Below are 7,880 nucleotides of genomic sequence, written 5' to 3'. Positions count from 1 at the left end.
ATGATATTGGAAGCAATTGTATCACAGTGGACCATGAACTAAGTATATTGAGGGTTACATATATCCAACTTGCTTTTAGTCCATCTCAGAATGTTGAGGTTGTCTATTTCCAGCATGCTTAAAATGTGGGATTAGTACCCTCAGTTGCATTTCCTTGAGCCGTGAAGTATAAAGACACAGAATAATAAAAGTCAACATTTACTGGGGAAAATTATACATATAACTTTATAAAAACCCCAAACAATTTAAAGTTAGTCTAAGAAACATCAGTTTGCCAAGACTTAAAAGGGGTGTTTTATGCATTAACTTGATTAACTTCCAACTTGACTAAAAGCCATAAGATCAAGCTTTTGTCTCTAGAATTAAAGTAAGATGTTTGAAAAACAAACCTTGATCTCAAAAGAAATACCCAATTCTTTCTAGTCAGTTACTATAAGATAAATGCATGTATTTATTTGCAGAAGCGAAAGCATTCTTGCCTTACTTGAGTTAATATGTATGGTTTTAAACCATTTTCTAAGAGCAAAATGCATTTATCACCTATTTATGTAATACCTGTACAATTCAGCTACTTTTAAAAGACAATATCTCTTTATCTGCTCTACAGCCTATGATTAAGACCTATTGATGGGAATCGAAATATATTATTATAAATGGAAACTCTCAGTGAACTGAACAGTGCAGGAAATGTTACTCAGGCTTGGAGTGGCCATTGAACCACTCAAGTGAGTTTGTAGACACCTCATTTGATGCTCCATTTGTTTACATAGTGGAAGATTTACAGTGTAAGTCTATAACAGCTCACAATATAAAGCAAATGCTATTGGCTTTGTGTTAGAATCAGAGTGCAAGGGGAGAAGAATGAAGTGGACAGAAGAAGAAGAAGTCAGAGAGGAAACATAAGAGACATACAGCATACAGATTAAATAAGCAAAGATGATTTGTAGTGAAATATATGAACTCATAAAGCTATAAAAACTAGACGTATAGCAAGAGAAAAAGAGAAACCAACCCAAGAGTAGGCCCAGATATTGAACGGACCAGGAGTAAGAAGGGACAGGCACATGGAGCAAAAGATAACTATAGGGGAACAGATTGGAGAGAGGATATAGTGCAGGCATGGGAAGAATAGAAAAGAAAGGAAGGAAGGAAACATAGGAATGACACAGAAAAGACTGCATAACAGACAAGGTGGACAGAGAAACATGGAGTTGAAAACAGTGACAGGTTATGTGACATTTATCAACCCATACACTAATGATTTACTCCACTACCCAATGGAAACAAAACCTGTGTTCTGCATTGTGGGCAAAAAAAAACATGAAGCCTTGCACCTATATTTTGTTCCTTGCCCTACTGAAGAAATGAAGCCTTTAGTATGCAATAAATCATACAAGATAAAGAATATCAATCCATTTAAGAATTGCAAATAGCCATCCAGTTCCAAATTATGCCATTCCTAAAGGCGCTCCTAAATGTCAGTACAAAAGTGTATTCCTAAAGGATGTTTTAAATGACTTAATGACACGTTGAGGTCAAGAGCTGTGGAATTTGGAATGTGGAATTTAAATTTACTCTTGTTATATTACAGTACACCCTGCCCCATCGGTAGTTGGTGGTATGTGACTAATATCATATCATGGCATACAATGGCGTTTTGTCTCTTTGAAGGTTCAGTTTATGTGACTCCATCTCATAATTGTTTCTATGGACTTCCCCCTGTCTAATTGATGATGTATAGCTGGGGCCAGTGTGACAGTTGATGGTTTCTGCTGGTGTGGAAGGTTTCTGTGTTTCTGGCATCTGATGTTGTGTTTGCTCTTCCTCTTTTGATTTGTCAGCTGATGATATATGGTGGCTTGCCGTTTAGGAATGTGAACTCTTGGTTTCTGACATTATGGAATGCAAACAAACATACAACATGGTGTGTTCATCAGCTTATAGGGGGTTTCACACTTAAGACTCTCTCTGACAGCAACGGGAAATACCTCTATTTGCCCCTGACTTGTGATTATTGCCAGATAACGTACAATAGACCATGTTTCAGGGTGATAATGAGGGATAGGGTGACCCCCCAGTGCTCCTGACTAATGTCAAAAGGAAATTTCCTGCCTTGAGTTGCACAGGCTGCTCCAACACAGAACTACTGGATGGAGAAGAAATGTATGGGGCATATTCATGGTCATGAAAATTGACCAGATATACAAAATTTTATATACTTTGGTCAAACTACACAATAATATTTTACTGTAATACAGAAGAATGAAAAACTTTTAGCTAGGATCAAATATTTACACAAAATGGTCCAGATTCAATTCAGGGAGAAAACGTCATCTCATAGTTTATAACGTGAAAACTCATGGACGAGATTCAATTTGAGGAGAAAAAACTTTTCTTCTAATTCATTTCCAGTTTTTTTCCCCATAGACTTAAAAGGAATTTTCACATGATAAACCATGAGATACGATAATTTCTTAAATTGCATGTCAAATTTAATCTCGTCCATGAGTTTTCACATGATAAACCTTTTTCTCACTGAATTGAATCTGACCCAATGTATAATTTTATACCAACATTCCATAGTAATTGCAACTGCCACTATCTTGAGCAGTCCTGGAGATGGAGATGCCAGGTAGTGGATATTCAGTAGGCGCAAGCACATATGGGTGCAAGGTGCAGCGAGAACTTAATTCTTACCACTTACCCAATGCAGGCAGGGTCCCTTCCACCCCAGAATGCTGCAGTCTAAACACAGAACGCACATGACTGTTGCCTCTAACTTTTAAAAGCCATGATGTGGCTCCCACTAATGCACCTACTGTACGTAACTAAACCCAGTAGGCTTTTAAAAACAGGAACAGGAACAGGAAAAAGTCTTTTTATGAGTCATTCTGCTAAATTTTACATTGTTTGGTTAGAAAAAGCCAATATTCCCAGTGGGCTCCTTATTTTCCATTTCTTAGTGATTGCCTGAGATGGCAGATTCAGGGAAAGTGACTTAAGTCATTCTGATGTTTTATTAATGAACCAGAAAGAACATCTTGTCCTATATGGTGTAGAAAAATAAGGAATTCACATTCTGAAGTGCATTTATAGTTTGTACATATGAATCAAAAAAAGCTCAGTGTAATCATGTTTTATACATGTATTAAGCTTCACCAACAAACATTCTGAGCATCATTTTATTTTATTTTTTTTATTTTTTTACTCATTTTCATTAAGAGGAGAAACATGCAGTAAAGTAGAAGAAGCCAATTAGTCAGCAGGCAGAAAAAGGTTGGGATGACATGTCATAGTTAGGGTAATAAGAGTTTAATTCAGGTGAACTTAAAGTCAAACCAGAGAGTCAAGCCAAGGTCGTCAGGGTGGGTATGGAACCAGAGAAGGCAAACAATAAACCCCTTTAACAACATAAAATGGTTTTTGCCATGTATCATATGGTGTATCTGGTCATCCATGTTTTCTGTTTGTACTTGCACTTGGTTCTACAGTGAATCTGAACACTGGAGACAAGAACACCCTAATTACTAAAGTTTGAAACTGGAAGCTGGTGATATTATTATTATTATTTTATTATTAACATGTATTTATATAGCGCCAACATATTGCGTAGCACTGTAAAGTAAATGTGATTATACAACTACATCACATGAATTACGTATATAGAATATATGGAGTAACAAACATCACAATCAATACAGGTACAAAAAGGTGAGGAAGGCCCTATGCATAGGCATACAGTCTAAAGGGAAGAGAGTAATACAAAAGGTGTGGGAGTGGGCAAGATCGAAGTAAGTGGGTGAGAAATGTGGTTTTGTATGTGGTGTTGCGTTTGGTAGTTAAGCAGAGTGAGGGTAGGCTTCTCGAAAGAAGTGAGTTTTCAGAGATTTTTTGAAGGCAGCAAGGTTGGGAGAAAGTCGGACAGACCGTGGGAGAGAGTTCCAGAGGAGGGGTGCAGCCCTTGCAAAGTCTTGAATGCGAGCATGTGAGGATTTAATGAGAGAAGAGTTGAGTAGCAGGTCAGTAGAGGACCGTAGTAAGCGAGTGGGTGAGTATATAGAGATGAGTTCAGAGATGTAGGGTGGGGCAGAGTTATGAAGTGCTTTGAAAGTCAGTGTCATTAATTTGAATTTGATTCTGAAAGGTAACGGAAGCCAGTGCAGGGATTGACAGAATGGCGAGGCAGAGGAGGAGCGATAGAACAGTGATAGATGATGAATGGTGATAGAACAGGAATAGGATTGGAACAGGATAAAAAAAAAATCACATGGCCTGCATTGGGCTTGTTGTATAGCAGTGATCCCCAACCAGTAGCTCATGAGCAACATGTTGCTCTCCCACCCCTTGGATGTTGCTCTCAGTGGCATCAAAGCAGGTGCTTGTTTTTGAATTCCAGGCTTGGAAGCAAGTTTTAATTGCATAAAAACGAAGTATAGTGACAAGTAGAGCCTCCTGTAGGCTGCCAGTCCACATAGGGGCTACCAAAAGGCCAATCACAGCTGCAAGGGACTTTTTCATGCTTGTGTTGCTCCCTAACTCCTTTTACATTTGCATGTGTATCACAGGTAAAAAAGGTTGGGGACCTCTGCTGTATAGGCTGCTCTGGGCCTCCTTGTTAATGTTCATCGTACATAGTGGTCTGTAGTTTCAATCTTTCAAATGTCAATGTTTTTAGGCTGCATTTGGTACTCAAAGCTATAATTGCAAACCAAAAGTATGGAAGGTGTTCCAAACAAATTATTATAAAAATAAAAAGGTTTTTATTAGGACATAAAGATCCTAATGGGTTTAGTGCCTAATGGGGCACTTACTCATATGCCTATTAGTAAGTGCCCTATTAGGCACAAAATGAATTAGGCTCTCTATGTCCTAATAAAACCTTTTTACTATTATTATCACTTGTTTGGAACACCTTTTCCTTATTCTTCGTTTTCTTGGTTTTACTGGGGCCATGTACAAGTTTTTTTTACTTATTGACTAATAGCTATACTTCTAATAACTTTTTTGATTACTCCAACACTTTTATAAGTTTGTAGTTCCTATTCAAAGCTGTAGGCAAACAAGCATTAATTACTAAGGCTGCATTTTTGCTTATTGCAAAATAAAAACATATATGTAAATTGTGCTCAGCAATATGTTGTACTGTAAAATGTAAAAAGAGTGTGTATAATGAATAATTTTATATCATCTGTATATTTATTAGGTGGGGATCTAGAATAAAAAATGAAATTACATGCAATAAGCGCACATAGATAATCCGTCTGTACTTTCTATCTGTCTTTTTCATTTACATGATTTAGTAAGTAGTGATGAGCGAAATTGGTCCCGTTTTGCTTTGCTGAATAATAAGCAAAATGCATTGAAGTTAATATGCAACACTTTTTTTTGACGCACGACAATTTTTTATGCTTGCAACTTTTTTTTTCTCACTCCATATGCATTAAAGTCAATGAGTGTTTTTTTTCTCATGGCGCCTTTTATGTCTTGGACAATTTTTTTTTTTTTGCGTTAAATTTTTGCTGCACTGTCTTGAAACAATTCACAGATGGAGAAATGCATAATTTCGCCAAAATCCATGCCTGGCGAACAAATTTGCTTATCAATATTGTTAAGCTCATGCAACCCATATCTACTTTATATTTAGGTAATAGCCCGTGTATTTAAGCAAGTGTGGATAATATTCCCCAATAAACATGAAACAAAAATGCATAGATTAACTCTTAGAGAGGTATTTGGGGGTTCTCCAAAGGTTTTGAGTGATCATTCTCCTTGCCTCCAACCCTGGGCTGTAAGGACTAGTTTAGGGAACTAGCAAGGCATCAGTACAATGCTGAGGTAGAGCTGACAATGAGTAATTAAGATGGGGATCATTTCAGATGATCCAGAGGTCCATTTGGGGGACTTTTGACATAGGACGACATTACTGATGAGAAAACCTTCAGAATTAGTGATTAGCAAAACTCCCCTGTTTGCTTCACTGAAAAATTTGCCAAAATTTCAAAGAATGCATTATCTGTAATTTTTTGTTGCAATCATTGCAGTCAATGGGGTTTTTTTTCTCCATGTTTTTTTTCAAACCATTGGAGTAATTTTTTCCTCTTGTGCAAAATCTGTTTGAGTCAATGGGTGTTTTATATCTGCATTTTTTTTTCTCTTGCGCCAATTGCATTGTAGTCAAAGGGTATTTTTCTTGCACCAAATGCATTGGAGTTAATTTTTTCTTTCTTACATTCTTTTCCTGCTCAAAATTCATTGCAGTCAATTCACTTTCTTTTGTATGTTTTTTTTTGTGCAAAATGCATTGGATAGTTGTAGCATGAAACTTTTCTAAATGAAACAAAAAGCATTGTGAAATTCAGGCGCCGATTTGTGACAATTTTCACCACTCACAAAAATAAGAATTTCGGCTCAGAATATTACTAATATTGACTATGGAAACAGGAAAGCCTGGAGGTTCACTGGGAAAGCAGATTGTAACAATGGACTGTTGTTTTATTAAAAATAAAACAGTTGTTACATGTGTATAGGTCCTCTGTCACATGTGATCTGTCTCTTGCTATGTTAATGTTGTAGGAACAAGCAATAGGGGGAATAGCAGGTGATACAAAACAGCAATTAGAATAAAAAGTATATATACTTTTTACTTATTTGTTTTAATATGTACTGGGAATTTGCTTAAAATTACATTTTCTTTCAACATTTTCTGAGTATTGACTGTAGTTTTACTTAAAAACCTATTATGAACATACTATTATGTAACATGTTCGTTAGCATCGTGTAGCATGTTCTTGTAGCATCTAGAACTTTAGATTGACCGGGAATCACCCCATTTATTTTAGACAATCCAAAAAGTGCTAAAGCAAAGTTTAAGGGGTTTATTTATCAAAGTCAGAATTTATCTCAATATTTTCTGCTACAAGCGCTGATCAAATCTGATTGGGTTTTTAAGCTTATTTATTATTACATTTTCCCAAAAATTTGTTTTGCGGGAAAAAAATCTGATTTTCACGTTTTTTTCTGATTTTTCGTACGATTTTCACGATTTTTTTGAATTTTTCACCCCCAAAGCTCAGATTTTTTCCCGAAAACTCCCAAAACTTCGGGTATTGCACGAAACCCAGCACACATCAAAAATCATTGGGAATTCTCCTATTAACTTATATGCAACCTCAACAGGTTTGAGTTGTCGGATTTTCTGATTCTGATTTTCCTCTGGGTTCAATAAATTCTGATTTTTTTTTTTTAAAAGTGCGATTTTATAAAAAAAAATCACGAAATGTTTGTGATTTTTGTATTCGGAGTTTAATAAATAACCCCCCTAAGGGTTGGCACCTAGACTACCTTCATAAATGCCATCCTAAAACACTGTGTTTGAACACATTGGCCCTTCATAAAGAAGTTCCATTGATAACCCAATCAAGTCAACCCTGTTTTTTCCAGAGTAAAAAAAAATGTAATTAAAAAGTTACCCTGTAACTCAAAAAAATCTTTCCTAAAAAAATACACATTTTATTCACAATGTTTAGGCTATTGTCTAGGCATTTTTTGACAATGTTTAGACATGTGTAGGCAATTGCCTGTGATTAATTAGCGGAGGGTATGAAACGCGTAAGGTACAATACCATGGGTTCTGTAGGTATATTCTTTTAACATCGAAATTTGAATAAAATTTGTATTTTTTCCAATGATTCTTTGAGTTACAGGGTAACGTTTTCATTTCATTTGTTGTGTGGCCTCCTGTCTAGTTTGTCAAAAGAACTGCTATGTTTTCTAAGCATAAATAAATGTGCGAGAGGCAGCATGCAATGTGTATAAGGATGTTTATGTTGGTTTGATTGCATGTTTTCATAATGTTTCATGGCAATGAATAGGGTCACTGC

The sequence above is a fragment of the Xenopus laevis genome, chromosome 6L (assembly GCF_017654675.1).
Source record: "Xenopus laevis strain J_2021 chromosome 6L, Xenopus_laevis_v10.1, whole genome shotgun sequence".
Taxonomy (NCBI): Eukaryota; Metazoa; Chordata; class Amphibia; order Anura; family Pipidae; genus Xenopus; species Xenopus laevis.
Note: the sequence above shows the minus strand (reverse complement) of the source record.